This window comes from Ursus maritimus, unplaced genomic scaffold, assembly GCF_017311325.1.
Source record: "Ursus maritimus isolate PB19 unplaced genomic scaffold, ASM1731132v1 scaffold_28, whole genome shotgun sequence".
NCBI classification, from domain to species: domain Eukaryota; kingdom Metazoa; phylum Chordata; class Mammalia; order Carnivora; family Ursidae; genus Ursus; species Ursus maritimus.
In genome coordinates, this window is record NW_024425341.1 from 6,014,013 (window position 1) to 6,040,157 (window position 26,145).

The 26,145-nt window shown below is 36.9% G+C and overlaps 1 protein-coding gene across 6 annotated transcripts in view; it reads left to right on the forward strand.

Moving 5' to 3' along the window:
- Positions 1 to 290: 290 nt before the first annotated feature.
- The window catches only part of NSD3 (nuclear receptor binding SET domain protein 3), a 110,434-nt gene continuing 84,579 nt past the window's right edge, over positions 291 to 26,145 (forward strand). For all 6 annotated transcript variants that reach the window (XM_008686603.2, XM_040643254.1, XM_008686604.2 and 3 more), the window contains exon 1: positions 291 to 401. The gene's annotated coding sequence lies outside the window, so the exon portion shown is untranslated. The remainder of the gene's footprint in view (positions 402 to 26,145) is intronic.

Consider the following 26,145-nt stretch of genomic DNA (forward strand, 5'->3'; position numbering starts at 1 on the left):
ACTGGTCGCTGCGGAGAGGCGTGCGAAGGCCAAGTCGAGTCCCGAGGACCTTGCTGCCCCGGCCCGGCCGCCAGCCACAGCCTTCTCTCTAGCAGCAGAAGCTGCGCGGCGACCCCCCATCCTTCCACCACCCCTGCCCACCCCACCTCCCGCAGCCGTCCTCCTCTCAGTTTTACGCCCGGGCCCGGCCCGGCCGCGGCCCTCCTCGGTGCCGGCAGCCATGGCAGAGGCGTCCGGCGCGAGGGAAATCTAGCCCGGGGATTTCATGCGGCCTAGCTCGGTTCCGTCTCCTCCCCCCGCAGCCCCGGCGGCTGCCCGCACCCCAGCCCCACTCCGGGCCTCCGTGTCTCTCCTGTGATCGTACTGACACGGCCGGGGGGTTAGAATGGAACAAACTGAAGGTAAAGTGAATGCGTGCGTGTGTGTGTGTGTGTGTGTGTGTGTGTGTGTGTGTGTGTGTTGGAAAGAAGGGCTGAGGAGGGAACGACGAGGAGGGGGCGACCTAGGGATGGGACCTGGGTAGAGAGACCCCAGCAGGGATGGGAGGACAAGCGGGTGGCCGGAAAGGGTTGGGGGGAGCCTAGAAGGTATAGCAGAGGGCCAGGTGGGGGGTGTGGAGGAGACAGGGAGGTGGGGCAGGGGAGGTAGGATTGGGATAAGAGATGGAGTGGCGCTGAGCTGGGAATTGGGAGTAGAGGTGGGATGGGGGCGGGGATAGAGATGGAACGGGGGAGGGGCAGGGAAAGAAGAAGAGTTAGGTTTGGAGAAGATTAGAGACCTGGGTGGACTGAGAAATAGGGATGTTTGGGGGTGCAGTGTAGAAACTAGAAGAGTCTTGGGGAAGGGGGTGAATCTGATGTAGAAATGGGGCATCAAGAGAGAAACGAGGGGATGGAAGTGGAGGAAACGGTGGATTAGGAAAAGGGATAAGAAATTGTTGAGACAGGATGCATGGGAAGATAGGAAATAGACTCAGGAAACTGGAAGACCTAGGATTGGTATGGGGAAGGAAATTAACTGAATGTTGAGAAGGATGAGAACTATCGACCAAGCATCACAGTGTGGGTGGAAAAGAAGGGGAAGGGGGTTGTTAAAGGAAGAGAAAGCCTTTTGTTCCTATATTTCTGTGTATTCTGGGCCTTTTCTTTCAAGCCTAGAGAATATAGAAGCTAGTGGTTATGGTGTGATTGTTGTGAATTGGGGAGGTGTGGGTTTTACTGTTTTGAGGGAGGAGGAGATGTGTTAGTGTTATGGTAGCAAGACAGTAGAGACATGGCCATAATTTGATGGTTTTGCTGAGGGAGTGAAGACTGTTCAGATTTAAAGGGGGTAGGGGCAGCCATGTTTGCTGCCAGGCACTGCAGTGTAAATAAATTCCTTCTTTCCGACATCAGTGTGAATCTGGAAGGGGCCAGTTCATATTGTTAACCCCCTTTCTTTCTATTCATGAACTCTTCCCATACATCTTGTGGTAATTTAATATTCATAACCACCAAAGGAGGTAGTGATGTGTTCCATCTTGTGTGTTTTGCTTCTCCCCCCACCCCCTTTCCCTCTTCCTTCTGGTTGCAAACAAGGCATGCTAATGAACTGCAGTGTAAAATTAACCCTTTTTATAAAGTTGAAACTGCATTTTTACTAGCTGAAAGAATTATTACTATCATATTTCAAATGTGATTATAAAGTCTTAAATATTGAAAAATCATTTGTTTTAGAAGCTTCAGAAGCAGTCAGCATGCTTTCTGAAAATCTTTACGTAAACAAGGAAATTGCATTGGTTATTTTTCTTGGGCTTGTGCTCTTGGCAAAGCACTGTGGGGGTGAGAAGGGGTAGAAAGATCTGCTTATGATAGATTATCTGCTTGCTGTATTTTGAATGTTGGAAAATTCAAAATATACGTATTTTAAAATAGTGTTTCTGGTAGTTCATGCTTATAGGTGATGGGTGTGTTATGAAGTGTTTTCTTTTTTTATGCACTCTCTCTCCTCCATCCCTTCCCTTTGCTTTCATGTGTCTGGCTCAGTACAGTCTCCAAATGCCAGTTCAGCATAGTGCAATGATCTATGAAGTAGGCATGCAGTTCTTAGAGCCTCAACGAGGCGCCAGTTTTTTGGTTTTTTGTTTTGTTTTGTTTGCTTCTTTTTTGGTGGGAACTTTAGGCTACTCTCAGGAAAGCTACAGTAACTCTTCATTGTATCAAAATGTAACTACTTAGATAATTTGAAATGGTTACTGTTACAAAAGGTTTAAATCCTGACAAACTTACAGTAGATAAATTGTTAAGTGTAGCCTATTTTCTTTTCATATTGAAAGGGATTAAGTGTGTGTGTGTGTGTGACCTTTTGTTTTTGTTTTATAATTGGAATTGGGGTAATCCAAACTTTAATACATCATATTGATTTTGAAACCGTTGTCTACTACCAGAACGGCCTGTTAAAATTGTGCTATGATGGACTCAAACCAGTTGTACTACATACTGATTTAACCTGTCTTAATGCAACATCCTTTCAGTTGTTATAAAGAAGTTTAGGAAGTGTTCTTGGTGTGTTGGAAGAATGAAATTGAATATCGTTAGAGTAGTACTTCATGAGGGTATTTTTAGTTTAAAGGCCAAATTTACAACTTGGAGTATTTTGGTTTGATGATACTCAGTCTGAATTTTAAAAAATTCTGTGAAGAAAAGTTTCACTCAAAAATGCCATTCACTATGCTTTTTGGAATTTATTTTTATGGAGGTGTTTCATTTTTATGTTTTTCACTCAGTTGAATGTTATTTATAATTAATTGGCAAATTGTGTACATGAACTATCAGTTCCCTAAATTTTTAGGAAAATGAGAAATTGCTGTATGTTAAAATAAGAAAAAACTCATACTGGAAGCTTGAATTACTAACAGCAACAAAAAATTGTATTCCTGTGTATTCAGCGGTCAAGATCAGGGTCTCCTGCCTAGCTATAAAGAGTATTCTGGCTCCTTGGATGGGTATCCATATAATGAAGAAGACTGTTCTAGTTAGATGATAATTAATTAAAATCCAGACTTTGCAGTGATTACTGTGTCCATCAGCACACCTGCTACCTGCAGTAGCTTTTTAAAAAACTTTATAAATATGCTCTTTCTTATAGTAATCAGATTGGTTGAATTTTGGATAAAGGAAATTGGTTGCCTTTGAGATTGGTCATCATCGAGTGGATTGTCGAATCTGATTCTAAAGATACTCAGTTTCTGGAGTTTATAATATTTACAATAATCATAGCAAAGCTGCTAATAGTCATCTTCTTACAGTGTGTTATGCTGAGTGTCTCACATGTATGGATTCCTTTTATCCTCCCAATAGTTGTATGAGGTTAGTACTATTAACTCCTTTTTACAGGTGGAGAAATTGAGGTTGAGTAACAACACCACATAGATGGTAACTAGCAAAGCCAGTATTTGAATCCAAGTCTTTCTAATTACAGAATCTGGATCAGCAGAACTTTTAGTTTCTTTTAAAATTTTTGTAAAGATAATATATATTCATTATTTATTTTTTAAAAAATATTATAAAAGGCTAAGAGGTTAAAAAAAAAAGTTGACACCCTGTTTCCCCCTGATAACCATTAAGTTTCTTCTGAGTCCTCCTAGAAAATCTCTGTACATACATATGCATATCTGTCTTTAAATGCGTACAAATTGGGTTGTACTGTCTGCATTTTGCTTTTGTGTTTTAATAGGCTACCTGGGACATCCTTTTAAATGAGCACATATTGATCTACAACTTTTTATTTTTTTAAGGATCATCTAGTATTCCATTGTTTGGAATATTGATTAACATTAGGATGTTAGCAGGTTTTTTGCTATTTTAAGTAATATAGCAGGTCTTGAATTAAGTCCCTAACAGCCTATTTAAATGGAGGAGATATAGTACAACTACTTTATTTTATAAGAGAATACAGAGGCCTAAGGAAGTTAAGTTCAAGGCTTTGGTGACAGACCTGTTACCTGGCTCTTTATACCACACTGTATTACTTTGTTATTATGAAGGTATTTGAGCTTTCTGTAAAAGCTCAAGGTGAGGGGGAATATTCAAGGTTAGGCACGTTTAGCATAATGAGTGCAAGGGGATTAAGTTGCAGTGAGGCAAAGGATCTTGTTTCGCTTTTTTCATACTTTGTTCGCCATATTGTACATATGGCATATGTACAAAATATTTTTGCATACGTAAATGAACCCTGTGCAGGTATCTTAAAGTGTGTGTTTTGGGTATTAAAGTGGTTTTGACAGAATTTTTTCTGTTTTAATAAAATCAGTGAAATAAGATAGCAATGAAATGAAAAAATAAGAGGTCCATCATGGTCCTGGAAAGGAACTTGGAAAGAAAATTGAGGCACTGGTAAGTTTTTTAAAATGAGCTAAAAAATAGCTCATTGAAAACAAGTTTTAAAAGATCTTAGCAGGCACCACTGATTATTTTTAATTATTTTTGTCTATCAAGAAGAAAATAAGTTACCATGGATACTTATTCATTGGGTTCTTTTGAAACAAAGACTGTTTTAGACACTTAAAAAATTAAAATCATTAAAGCCTTAAAAAGATTTAGAATTTGGTATCTATAAAATCTGTTTCTTGGTGCAATGGTGATTTTAGTTTTACTTTAAAAAAAAGTAGAGCCTGTTATTTTCTGAAAGAGCAACTAAGATGATTTATTCCTTTGTTAATAAACAACATGCCCAGCTTTTGAGTTTTTAAATGAATGGCGACCTTTATTTCTGCAGGCTAATCTTCTTATAGATATTTATAAAGGTACATTTAAGAAATTGATTGTACTACAACTACCTAACACATTTTTAAAAAACTTACAGAGTTTTGGTTTTCGTTTTTATTGTTGACTTTACTAAGTACTTAATAAGTACTTTCAAACACTTCTGTATTATGTTGTGCCTGCACAGTGTGGCATAAAAAGAAGGTGAAAGGCATATTTAAAAATTTTGTGAGTTTAGAGAATGTTCAGTTTTTATTAGATGGATATGTGCTGTTATTCCTAAAGTACATCTGCCCATTGATGAGATTTTGAATTTGAAAATTGAAAAAGTGTTCTTGGCTTATTTTTAAATTTTTTAAGATGTGGATCTGTGTCATCACTGACTGATCTACAATAATAACTCTTACTATAATTTCTTACTAGGTTCCTTTTTTTCCATAGATTTAGAGCTATACTGAGAAAGTGGATAGGACAATGAAAAATTTTTATATAAGTATATGAATTCTGTATGTATGATTTATATAAATAGATGAATAAATAGATGAATTTATCTAATAATACCTTGCACTTACTACATCTTCTGAGATGTTTGATTGAATTCTTATGCAAAAACTTGACTTTTTTTTTAAAATGTGAAGTTGGAAAGCACAAGAATTATTTAACCCGAATTTAAAGATGGGAAAATTGAGATTTCAGGAAATCCTTAGGCCAAATAGATTGACATGTTAAGTAGAATAAGGTTTTCAGATTTCTGTCTGATTACTTAAAAATAATTTTTTCAGGGGTGCCTGGCAGTCTCAGTCAGTAGGGCATGTGACTCTTGATCTTGGGGTTGTGAGTTAGAGCCCCACGTTAAGGGTGGAGCTTAAAAAAACCTTTTTTAAAAATATGTGTTTCTTGACTTTTTTTCATAGCCTGCATTAATTTAATAGATAAACATTAAATAACAAAATATTTTTCTACCATAGAACATGCTTTTTAAATTTTTGTATAATTTATGTACATACATCTTGAAATATAGAAGTAGATATTTTAAATTTCAGAAATGTATATATTCTTGTGATTTTGTGAGTAAAACAAAGCTTAGTTTATCAAATTGATTTGAGGTTAAGAAGTCTTATATGGAGGGGCGCCTGCGTGGCTCAGTTGTTGGGCGTCTGCCTTTGGCTCAGGGCGTGATCCCGGGGTCCTGGGATCGAGCCCCACATCGGGCTCCTCCGCTGGGAGCCTGCGTCTTCCTCTCCCACTCCCCCTGCTTGTGTTCCCTCTCTCGCTGGCAGTCTCTTTCTGTCAAATGAATAGATAAAATCTTTAAAAAAAAAAAAAAGGAAGAAGTCTTATATGGAGGCTTGCTTTTACCTAATGGCATTTTGGCTGTAGCCAAGGCAGTATTGTGTCTGTTGAGTCTTGTCTTACTAGTGTCTCTTAGCTGTAGAGTCTTAAGAAAACTGTACATTTAAAAACACACACACACACAAAACACCTTAAAAAAGAAACATTTTTAAACTTTCAAGTTGTGAAACATGACATATAAAGAAAAAAAGGACAAAACCTAAATGTACAGTATAAGCAAATAATTAGAAAGTAAACATCACGTAGTCACCACCCGGGTAATAAACCCTTTAAGGAAAACTACAGAGACCACCTCATCGGTTTAGCTGGTATTGCCTTAGTGGTAGTCGGGCTTTCAGGGTAACGATATGTTGAAAGTAACCTGAAAAATTAATAACCATGAGGGGTCAGGAAATGTAAAAACTGAATCACCAGTTTTTGTTGTTATCAGAAGTGTTATCTAGATAATTTAAAAAACCTGTTTCCTAGCAGTGTAGTCATTTAGTGATTTGAAATCTTAGTGCTGTATTAATGAATGTGAAACAAAAAATAACACTAAATTCTGTAAGAATCATGCCATTTTATACAAAGTGTTTTTTCAGAGTTCATCTCTGTTGCAGAGTTTTGGTGGAATTTAATGACTGCTGGTTTTGGATTAATGTGCAGATTCTAGCAGTGACTCTTGCCTAGAAAATGTCCAGCTTGCCTATATATTAATATTCTAACTTAAGTATCTTATTTTATGAAAACTACTTTGACTCTCTCGCTTTCAAATTGATGTAACCATTCCAGAAGTATTAACCTGAGAAGTAATCAGCAGTGACCATCTATTTTGACACTTCATCCTTGATGCTTCTTGATTCTTACCTTTTCTGTATTTTGTCTAGGTGAATCAAATTTTTTTTGAAACTGGAGAAACTTACTTTATTTTGCTTCCCTGTCTTACTAGACTGTTTTCTTACATGTTCGGAGAGCTAAATGTTGGTTTTTGAGGATTTCGATAGCAGAAAGACTTGAATTTTTTTCCTTTCTACCTGGCAAATACAGCCTATTTGCATAAATTCCGCAATGTGGATTTGAAAAAGACATTTTTACAACACATTTACATACATAAATTAAAGTCTTTATTTGGTTATTGTAATTTTGTTACTTTAAGCTCTTTGTTTCTTTTATGATTTGTGCAGGATCCAAATACATTAGAACATAGTATTTCATATTTGATTGTGATGAGAAACTTCTTGCTGTGCATTACCATACCCTTGAATTCCTTTCTATAATGCAGTAGAATGTTGTTCTTTTTTATTCTGGCTAATTTTTCCCCTAGCAAAGATGATAAATAATTATTTTAGATTTTGAAATGAACATACATGTTGAGTTTTCCTAGATGTGGAAGCAAACATGACTTAACACACTTTTTTAAACCTAGATTAGGTAATTTGACTTTGCGTATGAAGTAGAGTTAATATGCTTTTGGCCAGCTCATGGTTTCTGTGTTATCACCTGTAAAATTAAGCATGGATCATTAGAATTTATTTTATTGGGGATAGAATTAGTTAAGGTTTTAAGGTATTGAGGTTAACGTATTAATTAAAGCATTGCACACACATACATCACACACACATAATACTCCTAAGAAATGCTGATAGCCCTGTTAGTTTTTACTTTTTAATGGAAAATTTGTACTTTTCCAAGTGGCTACTGGTTTAAAAATAACATTTATTGTATTTAAGTTATGAAAGGATTGTTTATTGTAGAGAAATTGAAAACCAGTAAGATGTAAAAAAGATTAAGATCACTTGAAAGCCTGCCAACTGGAAGTAGCTATTAACATATCTTTATCTTTCCAGTGTTTTTTCTTACACATCTATGTATTTTTTTAACAAACTAGGATTATACATTAACATTATTTTGTAACATGCTTTATTGTGAAATTAATTTTTTTGAGAATGTGATTTTTTAAATCGATATATAATTTCGTTGTATGGGTGTACCATATCAGTTTACCATTCTTCTGTTGATGGTATTCTAGGCAGTTCGCACATTTTGGATATTATGATTTGATGACCATCCTTACACATTAAAAAAACAAAAAAAAACCCTGTATGACTGTGATTATTTCATTACAATAAATTCCTAGAATTAGAATTACATAACAGATACGAACATTTCAAAGGGTTTTTAGAAGATTTTATTTGAGAGAGAGAGAGAGTACATGTTCGCGCACACACATACTGGTACGTGAGGATGGGGAGAGGGGCAGAGGGAGAGAATCTCAAGCAGACTCTGCCTGAGCACACAGCCCATGTGGGCTGCTCTCACAACCCTGATATCATGACCTGAGCCGAAACCAAAAGTCTGACGCTTAACTGACTGAGCCACCCAGGCATCCCAGGTTTTTTTTTAAATAAGTTTTGTTGGGAAATAATTCACATACCATATAATTCACCCATTTAAAGTATACAATGCAGTGTTTTTTAGTATATTTGTAGAATTGTGCAACCATCACCACAATTAATTTAATTTTATTATTTTTTAAAGATTTATTTATTTGAGAGAGAGAGTCGGTGGAGGGGCAGAGGGAGAGAATCTCCAAGCTGACTACCCACTGAGTGCGGAACCCAGCACAGGGCTGGATCTCATGACCCTGAGATCATGACCTGAGCCGAAACCCAGAGTCAGACACTCGATGGACTGAGCGACCCAGGTGCCCCTCACCACAATTAATTTTAGAACATTTCTAGAAAATATTGAGTCAGTTTAAACTCCCAACAATGTCAGAAAAGCTTTGTTAAATGTTTTATTTTTAAAGTGTAGTACAAATACACAGTAACACAATTGCTTGTGTGATACATACTTTTTCTTTGTAATCATCAGCATTTATTGTTTTAAATTTTATTTCCAGCTTTATTGAGATATAATTGACTGATACATACTTTACATCCACTTATGAGTGAGTTTAGAAAGTCATTGATGAAAAGAAGATGCTCCTATTTCCTATGTTAAGAAAACCTGACACGCAAAGTTTCTTAAAGTTTAAGAAACAAAGTATATGGCCGATTTTTTTAAATTATGAAATCATTCTCCTGTCCAGTCAAGGTGCCTTTATTGAAAGAGGTTGTATGTGGTTTAAAATGTTCTTTTCGTTCATATTTTATTTAGAAACATTTTAGAAAATGTCTATAGAAAGTGTGCTATACCTGTATAATTAAAGGTAACAAATTTGTTATCCTATAGAAAGTATTTTTTTTTCTTATTGAGAGATTTGCTTTGCTCTACCTGACATTCACCCTGAAAGTTGTTCTGTCATTCTGATTGCTTTAAGCCATTTAACAAAACATCTCCCCCCCCCCCCCAACTCAGTGGGCAGTGGAGTGTAGGGCAAGAATCAAGGAGACCTATTCCCACCCTATCAACAAAGGCTCAGTTGTTGTCATCTCTGGAGATAAAAGTGACTGCTTTTTGGAGTTACAGGGATCCAAAGTAGAATTGCTAGAGTGTACCTGGAACTCTACCAGGCATATAGCTGATAATTAATGACTTTTTAATATAAGAAAAATAATATTTGCAAAATGAACTAGCTGTTAGTCCCATGTTTAATGGATGAAGAAATGAACTCAGTTGGCCTGCATTTGCTTTCATAGAAGTTAAAAGTTGAATGGTAACTAATGCTTGAACAGAACCGTTGCATGGGTTATATGAGTGTTTCCCAGTTGTAAGAATTCGTGCTGGTACGAGTACGAACATGAAGTTAACTTTCCAGTCCAAATTTACTTCCACTGTTGTTATTACAACAGCATGATGGCTGTAGCTTCAGCAACGCTTAGTTGATTAAGCAAATAGGTGATAGTGTAAAATTTGAGTATGTGGTATGAAGTGCCTTATGTTGTAACTTTTAGTGCTTGTTTTCAAGATAAAATGTTGAATACAGTTGATCCTAAAATACTAAAGTGGTAAACCTGATGAACCAAAAACCAAAAACTGGTCTTTAGAGGAAAGATAAACTCAGTAAATTATGATTTTAGATATTACAATAAATTACTTAGTATTTTTAAAAGTACATATTTCTACAGTACATTCTCTTTTTGCCCTGCTGTGGGGAATGGAGACTACGAGGTAAAAGAAAGTCAAATTTGAACATTTTACAATTTTAAGAACCAGTCTCAGAAACCACTGTATTATAACTTAAAAGTTTGTTGGCGAAAGAGTTAGGAAGATATGTGGATCAACTTGTTAGTTTACTAGATTTCATAGTGAATGGAACAAGATGACTGATAGGAGTTACTTAGCTTGTAGTAATTTTCTGTGTGAGCCAGTACCCTTGATGTAAGGGATTGAAAAATAATTTAAATTTTCTTCAAGTGGTAACACAGTGTCTATTGTTGGTGGGTGTGGTCAAGAACAAAGTGAAGACAGTTGAGGTTAAACCAGATAGGTAAGGGAAATAGGGTATATTACTAGTAAGTTTTGTATTGGTACAAAGCAGTTCGGTAGTACTGTGGTTTAGTCAGGAAAAAATAAGAACTACAAAGCAACCTAAAATATTCTATAACAAAGAAATCATAGTCAAATGAAATCTGTGTAATTGTATTTAGTGACACACTTTCTAGTTTACTGAAATACAATATAGCGTTGTTTGGTTTATTTATTTGTATTTCATTCATTGTGTTCATTTCATTCAGATCACTTCGTAATACAGGATATTTTAATATCCTTAATTGTCATCCACATGGTTTTCATGGAAAATTTTTAAGTGAAAATTTCAGAAAATATTTGGGGCAACACCACTAGAGTTAAACAGATTGTGGTGTAGTACAGTTATGCTTTTAAAAATAGTGTTGCACTTTTATTAGTAGTATAGACTCAGAAAAATTAAAAATAAAAATTAGAAGAAAATATGCCACTTGTCTAACACACCTTGATTACTTAGAGAATTTTGTAGAAAGAAACATAGTGGTCGTGCTGATCTTACCCTCCACCATTTTATTTATTTATGGCAATAGATATTGGTTGTGAATTTCATATAATTGTTTGCTCTTTCAAATAATGAACATCTAGGTGTGCCCGGCTGGCTCTGGTGGAAGAGCATGTGACTTGGGGTCGTGAACTGAGCGCCACGTTGGGTGTAGAGATTATTTAAAAATAAAATCTACTTTAAAAAAGAAGGCAGGGGAACGCTGGGTAGCTAGGTGAGTTAAGCATCTGACCCTTGGTCTCAGCTCAGGTCTTAATCTCAGGGTCATGAATTCAAGCCCTGCGTTGGGCTCTGCTGGATGTGGAGTCTACTTAAAAAAATAAAACAAATTGCATCTTTATGTAAAGTTAACATGGTAGGTAAGATCTTAAAGTTAATTTTTTTAAACCATATATATTCTTGTCAGAATGAAAATCCAAACCATACTTGTATTTATTGATAACTAGGAAGAATCACAGCCCAGTTTCCCATTGTTTGGGGTCATTTTCAATTATCTGGCTCACCTGATTTAACCTCCATTATGAGCTATACCCAGAAGCCTAAAGATGTATATCCCTTCAGAATTCATGCAGCTAAGTTAGAGGTAGAATCAGAACAGAACTAAAATTCAAGTCTCATTACTGAAAGACCAATGGCAGAGTACATTTTTGCTTACCCCCCGATTTATCTGAGTCTTATTCTCATATATAGATCTGATTACTAAACCTCTTCTGGGGCTTCTTTCTGGCTTCACAGGACTAGTCACCCATTTCTTCAAAAAGTTTATGATGAACCTTATTTTTTATAAGCTCTTTTGGAATGTTTTTGTTTAGTTCAAATTTGAAAAATAATTTACATCAGCACTGTCCAATAGAATTTTTTGCAGTGATGGAAATGCTTTATATCTATGTGTTTAATTTGGCAGCCACTAGCCGCATACAGATATTAAACACTTGGAATGTGGCTAGTGTACCTGAGCACTAAATTTTTAATTTAATTTAATTTTTATTTACTTAAAATTAAATAGTCACATTTGGCCAGCACAGATTTAGATATTCTTTTTTTTTTTTTTTAAGACTTACTTATTTACTTTAGAGACAGAGAGAGAGTGAAGGTGCCTGAGAGAATCTGAAGTAGATTCCCTGCTGAGCACAGAGCCCAACATGGAGCTAGATCTCATGACCCTGAGATCATGACCTGAGCTGAAGTCAGACGGTTAACCGACTGAGCCACCCAGGTGCCCCCTGAGTATGCATTTTCTTTTCTTTTCTTTTTTTAAGATTTTATTCATTTATTTAACAGAGAGAGAAAGCACAAGTAGGGGGAGCAGCAGGCAGAGGGAGAGGGAGAAGCAGGCTCCTCGCTGAGAAGGGGAGCCCTATGTAGGGCTTGATCCCAGGACCCTGAGATCATGACCTGAGCTGAAGTCAGACGGTTAACCGACAAGCCACTCTGGCGCCCCATCCCTAGATACTCTTAAAAAAGGAGAGAATTAAGTAGAAGTGGACATATTTTTTCACATTCTTTGCTTTTATGATTACTGTATTTGTGTGTTTTTGTGGGGTTGGGTTTTAAAATCTCATTTTTCCAAAATACTGTCTTAGTGAATAAATCTAGTCACAGAAAACAACTTAGTAATAGCTATTTGAAAGCTATTTTTACAAATTCTTTTAATCAATACAATTAAGCAACTGTAGACTGCTGACCAACAGATAATTTCATTTCAGTAGTATTCTGGAATATTACAGTTAAATAATAGTTAAAGCTTAAACTTTTCATATTACATGGAATACTTGACTAAACTATTATTTGAATCTTTTTACTATACCATATCTCAGAAGCCTCTGAAACAAAGAGAAATTGAAAGGAAATAAATCGTCTTCAAATCTTTGTATATGACTAATTCCTGGCTTTGATTCTGTGAATCCTATTTATACCATCTAGCCCCCCTGTTACCCTGTTTTATAGTAGCTTATCAGTATCTGAAGTTTTCTTGCTTATTTAAGCTCCAGGAGTCCAGAATCTTATTTCCTTTGATTTCCCAGGACCTAGAACAGGGTGGCATATAGTTGGTGTTCGGTAATGAACCATGTCGCAAACAAAACAAAAAGGATTCTGTGAGGAACAAGATACATATCTGGAATAACATGCCACTTGAAATGTGGGAATCAGCAAGGCGAGACTCAGCTTTTAATTATCTTAGTGATGTTGGTGTGGGTAGTTTAAGGTGATTAGTTTAGAGTGATTTTGTATAGAAATGTTTCTCTGGGAACTCTTATTTTAAAAACAAACTTTAGTCCAGACATACATATATACTAAATAAATCCCATCCACATAAAGCATCATAGAGTTGACAAAATGGAGGGGAAAGTGAGAAAATATTTCCACAGTCAGTTTTTGAGTATTAAGCCTCATTTCCTAATCTCTTAGGAATTAAGGGGTTTGCTCAAAGTCATTTGTATACCATTGGTTGGAATGGTAGGAGAACCACTGCAGCAGAACTACATATTCCTGATTTTCCTATGTGTTGTTTTGACTTGGGATCTATGAGCGAACATTGCTGTGTAGCAGACATAGGCACTTTAACTGATATAAACAGTATTGGGCTGATAATGATTTATCTGGAAGTAGTTGGAATGCCCGGATGGCGCAGTTGGTAAAGCGTCTGCCTTCAACTCAGGTCATGATCCTGGGGTCCTGGCATTGAGCCCCACATCAGGCTCCCTGCTCAGTGGGGAGTCTGCTGCTCCCTCTGCCTCTGCCATTCCCCCTGCTTCTCTCTCTTTCTCACTCTCTCAAATAAATAAAATCTTAACAAAAAAAAGTAGTTGGAAATCAAATATTCTCCTACAGTAAATTAGGTGATTTAATTTCTGATTTTTAAATGCCAACATGGAAAGTGTGGGAAGGATTTTATTTTTATTTAGTATCTATACATTTTTTAAAAATAGTTAAATAGTGTTTTAAGATGTAAATGAAAACCTACTTAGGGAACTTTTTGTTATTTGCCTTTACAAAATACATTTCTACCTACAGGTTATTCATTAGAAAAATACTGGTGTAATACAGTTTTTTTGAATGGCCATGCGAGGCTTTTCTTTTTTAATTGGCTCTCCTATGTTTAAATTAACAAATTTTTAAAAAATGGCTCTTACCGTAGTGCTGTCTTTACTAATGCAAATTTTCTCCACCCCCTTCTACATATTTTTGTGAATATTGTTCACAAAATCCAGTTTGGCCCAGTGATTTTTAGTTATCGGAAATTGAAAATCTTAAAAACAGTATTTTAGGGGCACCTGGGTGGCTCAGTCAGTTAATGTCTGCCTTAGGCTCAGGTCATGATCTCCTGGGGTCCTGGGATAGAGCCCCATGTGAGCAGACTCCCTGCTCCCCCCGCCGCCGCCACTTGTATGCACTCACTCGAGAGCTCTCTCAAATAAATAAAATCTATAAAAAATGTATTTTAGTAATAAAAGGACCCATAATATTGTGTCGTGTATGGAAATGGCTTTACTGCCCTTTCATTATTTATATCACATCTATGCCTAGAATGAAATTAAACTCTAGAGCATAGAAAGCAGCAGTGACTGTGCCAACAAAATGGGAAGAAATAATTTCCTTTTCTTCTGCATATGTAAAAGGTGGCAGCAACACCCTACCAGCAATTAAAAGCTAATGGCTTTTTCTGGCTGTCCAGGGACAAATTGTAGGTCACAGTATATTTATATCTGTTGATAGGCGTATTTATGTTGTGATAGGTAATACTTTTTAAATTGATATCTCTATTTCAATTTCCCCAAATCTTAGGTTAACAAATCTATGGTAATTTCTCTTCTCCCTTTTATATGCTTTATAGTGATGGTAGTGGAACTAAGGACAACAAAGTGAGTGTTTGGAAATGCTTTCAATGAAGACTTTGAGTTTCCTGTTGCCTCTGTAACAAATGATGTCAAACCTCGTGGCTTAAACACAACAAAATTTAAAACAGCAGATTTACTATCTCACAGTCTTGAATGTCAGAAGTCTCACGGGGCTAAAATCAAGATATCGGTAGGGTTGCGTTCCTTCTTGCATTCTTCTAGGGAAGAATCTGTTCTCTTGCCTTTTCCAGCTTCTAGAGGCTGCCTATGTTCCTTGGGTTATGCTCCCCCTCCTCTTTTCAAAGCCAGAAGTTTAGTGTTCTCAGATCTCTGACTCTTCTCTCTCCCTTTTTCACTTATAAGGATCCTTGTGATTACATTGGCTCCACCTAGATAATCCAGGATATTCTCTCCATTGTAGGACCCTTAATTACATCTGCAAAGTCCCCTTTACCACATAAGGTAACATTCACAGGTCCTAGGGGTTAGGATGTGGGCATGTGGTAGGGAGGCATTATTCTATCACAGCCTTTATGCAAGTTGGAGATATTGTCTTTGGTAATTATAATGATAAGGGATGTTTTCTGAAGCAGTAAGCAGTAAGCATTGCCTTTCTGAATTAATACAGACATGACAGAAAAGTGGTTTAATGGTCAGTGACAGCATAGCATGTGATAAACAGTGCAGGTCACGAAGACTGTCTGTGTTTGACTCCTGGCTCAATCGCTTATTATCTGTGTGACCTTGGACAAGCCACCAAACCTGTTTTTCAATTTCCTCATCGGTAATATGGAGATGCTAATATTCACTTTACAGAGTTTTTCTGAGGGCTAAATGCTGTAATTCTTGTAAAGCACTTGGAACAAGACATAAGTGCTCAGTAAATGATACTGTTTTACTTCAAGCATCTCTAAAGTATTCATTTGAAATTTCAAGAGATGCTTGTATAGATAAAAATCTGGGTCTATTGAGTTGCAGTTTTTTTTGTTTAACATTTTGAATACTTATATCCAAATATTCCAAATATTTCATATTTGGGAAAGCATCTGTGCCCATTAGTCATTAAAAAATCGGGTCCAGGGGCGCCTGGGTAGCGCAGTCGTTAAGCGTCTGCCTTCGGCTCAGGGCGTGATCCTGGCGTTCCGGGATCGAGTCCCACATCGGGCTCCTCAGCTGGGAGCCTGCTTCTTCCTCTCCCACTCCCCCTGCTTGTGTTCCCTCTCTCACTGGCTGTCTCTGTCACATAAATAAATAAAATGTTTAAAAAAAAAATCGGGTCCAAACTGAATAAATATGAATATTTCCTTGGTTTATAATTAGTGAATTGTATTTTTTCTTTTGAAAAATGTATTAAAATTTTTATATGCTCATTATAGAATCTACAGAGAAGCAAAAGGTAAAGCAAAAAAAGAAAATTCATCCATAATTCCATTCAGAGATAGTAAGCATTTATATTTTAATGAACATAATGAACCAGTGGTTCTCAACCCTGGGGCGGTTTTGCCCTCCAAGGGAACATTTGACGATGTCTGGAGACATTTTTGATTGTTAGTACTGGCAGGTGGTACTACTGTCATCTAGTGGGTAGAGGCCAGGATCCTACTATACATCTTACAATGCACATGACAGCCCCCCACAATAAAATATCTGGCCCAAAATGTTAGTAGTGCTGAGGCTGGAAAACCCCGTTTCAGAGTGTGAACTCATTGATAAATGTATTGCCTTCTTAGTCTAATTCTCAGTCGTATATTTAAATTTTGGGTCACTTCTTGATCAGTGAGGTACGTAAAGTCTAGATACAAAAGACCAGATTTGATTTGTAAGTCGTATTTGGCTCTTGAGAAATGTTGGCAATTTTAGAAGTTAGCATAGCACAGCAGTTTGGTGAGGTTTCCAAAGAAGGTTACATACTGAAATTATCTGCATGATTTTAGATTATGAAGTTGAAGTCCTGTTACAGCAAACACTAATGCTGTGATTTTGGGCTGTGCTTTTGACTGTATTTTGATAGCCAAACATATTTTCTTCTGTCTTCATTGCTTGGTTGGAAATGACTATTTAGTAAAACAGTGGTTGTTTCCTTTGGTCTTTTCTGCCATCTCTGTATTCATTTAGCAGCCTTTCTCACTCCCTTACTGTACCAGGGAATAGGGTACAGCAATGAACAAAACATAAAAATACCTCGTACCTTTTCTAGAATTGAAGTACAGTTGACCATTGAACACCACAGTTTGAACTGTGCAGGTTCACCTGTATACAAATTTTTTTTATAAATACAGTACAGTGCTGTAAATGTATTTTCTTTTCCTTGTGGTTCTCTTAATATTTTTTTCTCTAGCTTATATAGTATGTAATATGTGTAACATACAACATATGTATTAATTGACTATTTATCAGTAAGGTCAACAGTAGGCTATTAGTAATTAAGTTTTGGGAGAGGCAAAAGTTATCTGCAGATTTTTGACTGCACGGGGCATTAGCCTCTAACCTCCGTGTTGTTCAAGGGCCAACTTAGTTAGGTTTTGATGGTTGGTTGGTTTTTCCATGATTAAAGATGGCACTGCTACCCTTTGCCTTGGAAATTAAAGATAAATATGAATTTCAGATATCGGAACACATTTGGCAGTTCTCTGGATGCTAAAGTTACTCAAAGACACCTCAAACATAGCTTGGCATTCTAATATAAATTGATTCTGTGTTTAGTACAGGTTTTGTATTTGTCTATAAATGATTTAAAAAAAGGAAAGTCACTTTATTAGAGTTCCAGATTCTTACCATGTGTTATGCTCAACGATAATAATATTGACTGTTTCTCTTGATATCATTAGTAATGATTGCAGGGGCTTTTGGTTTTTTGTTGTTGTTGTCTTTTAAAGATTTATTTATTTATTTTAGAGAGAGAGCAAGCCAGGGGAGGAGCAGAGGGAGGGAGAGAGAGAGAGAGAGAGAGAGAGAATCTCAAGCAGACTACACAGTGAGTGTGGAGCCCCACACGAAGCTCAACCTCACCACCCTGAGATCGTGACCTGAGCCAAAACCAAGAGTTAGTCGGACTCTCAACGGGTATCCCATGACTGCAGTTTTTATACACTAAAACAAAAGACAGAAGAGATTCATTTCATTATATATCTACTGTTTTGATAAAAATGGACCCTAATATGTGCCTATTTTATATGTGCCTATAGAATTATTATATTCATGATACTGAGCTTCATATTAAATGTTGTTATGTAAATATTTAGTTTCCTGGGAGAAAAATCTCTTGTCTGTCAGTGGCTATTTTGTGTGATGTGTTTATACTCTGTGTTTCCAGCATTCAGTAAAGTATGTTCTCCGGGGGCGCCTGATTTTGGCTCAGATTATGATTTCGGAATCATGGGATTGAGCCCCGCATCAGGCTCCATGCTCAACATGGAGTCTGCTTGTCCCCCTCTCTCTGTCCCTCCCCCTTCTCTCTCTCTCAGATAAATAGATAAAATCTTTAAAAAAAGTATCTTCTCCAATTTCTAATGAAAAGATTACTTGAAAAAATATAAGCTTACATAATAACATTTGAAAAAGTTTAAAAATAATTGGGGCAATTTTGTTGTTGTTGTTTTGTTTTCCTCTTAGTGACCTGATTACCTACTGCTAGTTTGGTTCTGTATTGGACATACAATCATAGTGCAGACACTTTCTAGCTTTGTCCATGACCTTTCTTAAAAAGGAAAAAGCAAATCTGTACAGTCAGTTCTAAATGCATGCGGCTAACAAATAGCCTGTGGCATTTCAGGAAAACTAGTTAATGGTTATAACTCATTAAAATATTTACATTGTTAAGCCAGTTCTGTGGCTCCTTATAGTGATGCTCCCTTTTGTTTACAGTTGATTTGTTTATTGATAATGTGTCAGGCACAGTAGATGGCCTGGGAATTCAGAGATGAAGTGGTCCCACATCCTTAACATAGACTTCCAGTCTTTTCATATTGTCTGGCATCTGAGTTGTTTTTATTTCCATGAATTATGTAGTATGCTTTCATTAAATGCTTATAATTTAGTCTTGCAACATACAAAGAAAGGCCCTCCTAATAATCTAGCTATTTGGAAGCTGTGATATTAAAAAGCCAAGAAAGTTCATTTTCTTTCTTTCTTTCTTTCTTTCTTTCTTTCTTTCTTTCTTTCTTTCTTTCTTTCAGATTGATTTATTTATTTGAGAGAGGGAGAGAGAGAGAGCACATGCAGGCAGAGGGGCAGAGCGAGAGGGAGAAAGAGACTCCCTGCTGAGCAGGGAGCCTGCTGTGGGGCTCTATCCCAGGACACTGGAATCATGACCTAAGTGGAAGGCAGATGCTTAACCGACAGAGCCACCCTGAATTTTTTTTTTTTTTAAGTAAGCTCTGTGCTCAACATTGGGTTAGAACTCAGAACCCCAAGATCAAGAGTCCCATGCTCCACCAGCTGAGCCAGCCAGGTGCCCCAAGAAGCCAAGAAAGTTCTTAGCTGAAACCCTTTTAGGTAATGGTTAGTGTAGGTTTTTGCAAAGGCACTTCCCTTCCTTTCCACAGGCTAGAACTTTTTTGTTTTCCTAAGTCTGGAAATGTCTGAAGTCCCCAGTACCTCTTTCTGTCCCCACATTCCACAGCTTCTTAACCCTGGCTGTTTTCTTTTGCCATCCAGGTGTTTGTCCCTTTCTGTCATGAGGGACTCTGATTTGCTCATCTTTTATCTCTAGTACTCAAGACTAAATGTAATACGAGTACTTGATACGAAATGAATAAATAAATCCTAACCAGGAGCAATTTCTGAGCCTCATCTCTAGCACTTGCCCTGTATTGCTTTTCTCTCTCCAGTAATAATGTAACTGTACAATTGCAGGAGCCATGTCTGAATTTTTGTCCCTATAACTTTGGTGCTTAGCCTAGTGTCTAGTAAATAGTAGATGCTCAATAAATACTTGTTTTTTGTTTTTGTTAGAGAAGCCTGTATAGGTTGCGGTGGGGACAACCTGGCTGGAACTTTTGTTCTCCTTCCCACTGCAGTAGCACCAGAATGGGAAGGAAGAAGGAGCCGGCATGAACCTTGGCCCAACATTGTCTCAGCCCACAGAGGATAAGTAACAGACAGCAGCTGGTATCCAGAGTTTCATAAATGTGTACACACACACACACACACACACACACACACACACACACACTTTATTTAGGTTAACTTAGCTCTTTACAGTGTATTAAGTGCTATGGTAACGCATAGGTAGGATGCTATGCCAGCAGAAGAGGGTACTTGACCTGGCTTCACAGTGTGTGTGTGTGAAAGGTGGTCTGGAAAAGCTTGTTGGAGTATTTTAACACACCTGAATAGAATCTTAAAGTATGAGTCATTGATGAGAGAGGAGATGCTAGAGTGGTGAGGGCAAGGTGGGTAAGCTGCAGCAGCAGGAGAGGAGGCTGGACAGTAGGCAAATCAAGAAAGGTCTTTTGCTTTGTAGATTTTATCCTAAGGCTTGGAGAGCCATAAGAGGTTATTAAAGGGGTTTTTTGCTTTTGTTTTGAAGTACTATCAGTGCTCTAGAGAGCAGATTGGAGGTGGACAGCTTGGGAAGCAGGAAGAACAATTTGGAAGTTGATGCTCTAATCCAGACGATAAATGATAAGGCAGAGGCAGTGAATTTAGCAAGGATTAGAATTGGAAGGAAGTTTGAGGGTAGAATCCAGCTTTGTTTTATGCATTGAGATTATCTTCTCCCCATCTAGGGGCTTGTCTTTTCACTTGTGTTGTAACTTTGGCATACAGCTTTTTTTTTAAATTAAGATTGCTGATTTTATTAATCACGTTTATACTCTTTATGTATCATTTAAGAAGTCCTTCCACTTAAGTTCATGAAATCTCCTGTTCTATGCTTTTTTTTTTTCTTAAACATTTTTAAGTTTTACTTTTTATATTTGATCTTTAACCCACCTGGAGTTGGTATCCTATATGGTGAGGATCTAATTTTTTTCCTACGTGGATAAGCAGTTATCCATACCGTTCTTTGAAACTTGTTTCCTTTCCGCACTAATCTGTAATACTGCTTCTGTTACATGCCAAATTCCCATATAGGCTTGAATCTGTGGTTAGGATCTTACTGTTTCATTGTCGCTTTGCCAGTACCTCACCTTTTAATTACTGTAGCTTAATAAATGTAAAGCTTTTTATTTTAAGCACATTTAACATGTGTACAAACGAGTCATTCTTTGAATGGATATTGTAGACTTTATTGTTGGGAAACATACACAAATGCTTTGATTGCTTTTAGAGCATTTTTTTCAAGATATCATCACATACCATACAATTCTCCCTTTTAAAGTATGCAGTTCTATGGTTTTTAGTATTTCGACAGGGTTGTGCAACTATCACCTCTAATTCCAGGACATTTTCATCACCTCAGAAAGAGCTCCCGTACCCATTAGCAGTCAGCTTCCGTTTCTCCCTCCTCCCAGCCCTTGGCAACCACTAATCTTCTGTCGCTATGAATTTGCCTATTCTGGAGATTTCATACAAATGGAATCATACAATATGTAGCCTTTCATGACAGCATTCTATTTAAATTGAGTAAAACTGATAGATTAGCAGGGCATTCTCTAGGAATAATATTGTCTACGAAAGGAGGACAAAAATACTCTACCTTAGTGGGGAGAAAGAAGAGAAAATCTTACCAGTATTTATTTGTTTTGTTTTTATTGTTTAAAATTAAATTCATATTTTATTTCTCCATTATTGAAGAATGTGGCTAATCTTATGCTTTTGCTTAGTAGTAATGAGTAAATGTCATGTAGCAAATTCTACAAGGATTTTGTTCTTCTGTTGATACATCTTGAGTTTATTCAATACAGATGGAGTGAGACTACTTTGATGTGCTTATTGTCTGTAATTGTATCAAAATGACACTTTTTTTTATATCTTTGTGGATAAGTGAGTAAAATCACATGAAAATATAAAGGGAATACATTCTCTCCTGAATTGTTTATTTTTTAACGCAAGCAGATTTTCCAGTTTAACCCAGGAATTAGTCAGCAGCTGAGAGTTCTTTTTAAAAGGCTACCTCGGAAAGTACCTTTAAGTCAAGATACCCAGATAAGGTTTACTAATATAGAACATTTATTTAACATACTAAAATTTTGTAAGCCTTTTGTGTCATTTGGAGAATTGATGCTTTATTAGTATAATGACTGAAAAATAGTTCAGAAAAGAAAATGTTTTCCCCCTAAGTCATAGCATCAAACTTTCACAGAGTTAGCCTCAACCAGAATGGTAGTAAATCCCTTTAAATGTTTCAGAAGTCTGACCAGCAGTCTCTTCAAACCTCCTAATTTTGATATCCTCAAATTTTCATTAAAAATGTCACAGGGAAACTAAAAATTTGTGAAGTACCTGTAGAGTTAGTGTCATTATATAATGGCCTCAGAGTCTCAGAAGTCCAAGCATTTGTATTACCGTGGGGATTTAACAAATTGTTTGAGAGAAAATGCCACATATCGGGGAAATAATGTGCTTCTGTACCCCAGTGGTTACAGCTATGGTTGCCTGTGCCCACCAACTATGTAACACTTGGGTACTAGTAAAAGTACTTCATTCTGTTTGTGGATAAAAGAGTAAATCCTATAATCTGATACAGTTTTTGTTCCCTTAAAGGATAAGATCATGTAAAGACAAATGGAACAACCACTTCCATTTGTAATTTTATTTGTATTCCCTTGCTAGAAATTTTCAAGCAGGATCCATTTTGTTTGAAAGATTGACATCGAGTTGTGTAGTCACTGTACCAGGTATGGTTATTGTTTTTTGTCTATAACAGCTAGATTAGATGCTATCAATTCTGGCTGCTTTCAGTGAAAAAAGGTAAACATTGTTGTTCATTTCCTTTTTGGTGCTTTAGAGGCGTGGTCAAGTTCTTAGAACTAAATGGTTGGGTTTTTTTCTTTTTTTTTTTTTCCCCATAACCTCCACCTTCACCCTTGACTTATTTTCCCCCCCCAAGATTTTATTTGTTTGAGAGAGAGAGACAGAGACAGCAAGAGAGAGCACAAGCGGGGAGGAGAGAGAACAGCAGGCTCCCCACTGAGCAGGGAGCCTGACGTGGCTCAGTCTGAGTCCTAGGATCATGACCTGAGCTGAAGGCAGACACTTAACTGACTGAGCCAGCCAGGTGCCCCGGTTTTATTTTTGTTTTTTTTTTTTAGGTTGAAATGTAGGAAGGCTTGTGAAGGAAGAATATGGATTTTTAGTGTAATTTGCGTACTATTCATACTTAATAGTAGCAGTTTGTGTTTGCTGATTTTTAAATGTGTGTGGGCTCATTAAAAATATTTATCTCCCACTTCCAAAAAGGTTGTGTGGCTTATAATTTTTTGTTTTGTTTTTCTTTAATTTATTTGAGAGAGCCAGGGAGAGAGAGAGAGCGCGCGCTCCCACGAGCAGGAGTGGGGGGAGGGGCAGAGGAGGAGGGAGAAGCAGACTCATGCTTCTGCAGGGCTCACTCAGGCTCAAATCCCAGGACCCTGAGATCATGACCTGAGCCGAAGGCAGAGGCTTAACCAACTGGGCCACCCAGGTGCCCCCGAATAGCTTATAGTTTTAAAATAGACATAATAAAGCAAAAGAACATACCTCTGTTGTTTTTAACAGTACACCTTTGTTATTACATTACTAACAATTAAATAATTTTTAAATTATGAAAACCAAAATGGGCAGTGCAGAATTTAACTTATAGTCAGAGGATCACTCTGATCATATCATTAAATTAAATTCTGAATAGAACACAGAACCAAAAAGCATGGCATCTCTTTTAAAACCCTGGCATTAATGGATTTGGGCACTGAAGATTAAGCATGTTTTTCAAGTTTTTACCTTAAAGAGTATCAGCTTTCACCCATGCAAACCTATGTACTGAAAACAATGGACCATATTTTTTTAAAAATTAACTCCGTCTCTCATTTTCTTTTTTGGTGTAAATTTGGGGGTAACAAGAGCATAATGAAAATCTCCCTTGATGCTGTCATCCGGAGATCTTCATATTCTGTCATTAAGTATGAGTCATAGTTGAAAAGTTTTTTTGGGTGGGGTGGGTATGTGTATATGTATTAAATTGATTTTAAATACAAGATCTGATTGTCAAACGAGTGATTATTCAGTTAAAAATCAGTATATGAATATAATTGGTAGCTTTCTCTTGTTACACCTCAAAGAGTGTGTATTTAAGCTTACCTATATGTACTACATTTCAAGTTTTTGCTCTAAGACAAAATTAGCCTCTAATTTTTTAACATTATGTGTTTAAACATTTTTTTTCTTAATAATGTTTTGCTGCAGAAACCAAGCAGTAAAAATGCCAGGTTTTCAAGAACCAGCATAGGTGGTTCATTACTGTAGACTGTGTGCACTCCATTCCTGTTACTATAGAAACACACATAAACTGTGGATTTATCATAAACCTTGAGAAATGTTCCTTGCAGCACTTCACATAAAAAAACATCTGGATCCCTTGTTTACCTGGGGTAAAGGAGGACCATTCTCTTCCTCAGTGTTGTGGAAATCACATTTGTTGTATTCCATTATTTTTCTTTAGCCATAAAATTTCTAATGTTGATATACCAAGTAGGCTTTGTATTTTAGTATGATTGATAATTACTGAAATAGGTTTGGAAAATTAAGATTGATGTTCATGCCAATTCAATCAACTATGACTGAAAATTGTTTTTTGAGAGCTTCTACATTCTGAATTTCAGATTTACAGTTTTAATAACTCTAGGGTTTTAAGTAGATATGCTTATTTGAAGTTTTTGGTATCTTTTGGTCTTTTGTTGGATTAATAGACTCTGGAAATTCATTTAATTTCATACCAGTCCCTTGGGGCTTTAAGCCTTTTGGGGAAGGTTAGCCCAGAACTAAGGATAATCTCAGTAGTGGCTAGGTAAGCAGTTATGAGTCAAATTTTGCTAAGGATATTACCTGAGGAGACTATAACTGTGTTTATATTCTCTTGTATTCTGCATGGAAAGATCCTCAACAACTGTTTAAAGCATTTCATTTATGTGTAATATCTCCCTTAAGTTTACACATTTCAGTTTAAAAGACTGATTAAGCCCTGCCTCTTTGCCTTCACTTTGGGCTCTAGGAGCATATGGATGAATAAAATTACTTCCTACCCTTAAGAAAATCACATAAACAGATTGTTTCCTGATTAATTCTAAGAGATATGCATAGTGTATCTTAGGAATGTAGAGGAAAGTTACTCAGGCTAGCCTAGAGCTTAAGTGACTACTTCTTGAAAATGACTTTCTGAGCTCAGAAGATGGTTAAAAGTCAAGCAAAAAAGATATAGAAGGGCATATTAGGTCACATTGGTGAAGGCACAGTGGTATGAAATCAGTAGTTTAACATTAGTAGCATACGAAAGTGACTGGAGGTTGGAGACCTAGGTAGAGACCTTGCTTCAAGGCCTTTGAGTGCTCTGTTGGGCGCAGTGACTTCTAGGAATCATTGAAGGTAAGTGATATGCTTAGATTTACAAATTAAGTGACCTAGGAATGTATTTAAGGGGTAGTTGAGTCTGAAGACAGATACAGGCAATTTATGTGACATCTTAGAACCACTTTTTTTTTTTTTAAGATTTTGTTTATTTATTTGACAGTACAAGCAGGGGGAGCAGCAGAGTGAGGGGCAGAGGGAGGAGCAGGCCCCCCGCTGAGCAGGGAGTGCTATGTGGGGCTCAGTCCCAGGACCCTGGATCACGACCTGAACTTAAGGCAGCCGCTTAACGACTGAGCCACCCAGGCGCCCCTTAGAACCACTTTTGATTCCAAAAAGCTTGAATGATGATATCACCATGAGGAGTTTTGACATATAATAAAATATAGTTGACCTTTGAATAATACGGCTTTGAACTGCATGGCTCTTAACAAGTAAACTAATTTCTCAAAATCCTTAAGTTTATAAAATAAGTAGTAATGACAACAACAAAAATACATCTGCATGGCTCCACTTATATGTGGATTTTCCTTGATAAATACAGTATGGTACTGTATATTTTCTCATGATTTTCTTTTTTCTTTCTTTTTTTTTTTTTAAGATTTTATTCATTTATTTGAGAGAGAGAGAACAATCAGGGGAAGTGGCAGGCAGAGAGCGAGGGAGAAGCAGACTCCCCACTGGGCAAGGAGCCCGACAACGACGTGGGGCTCGATTCCAGGACCCCGGGATCATGACCTGAGCCAAAGGCAGACACTCAACAACTGAGCCACCCAGG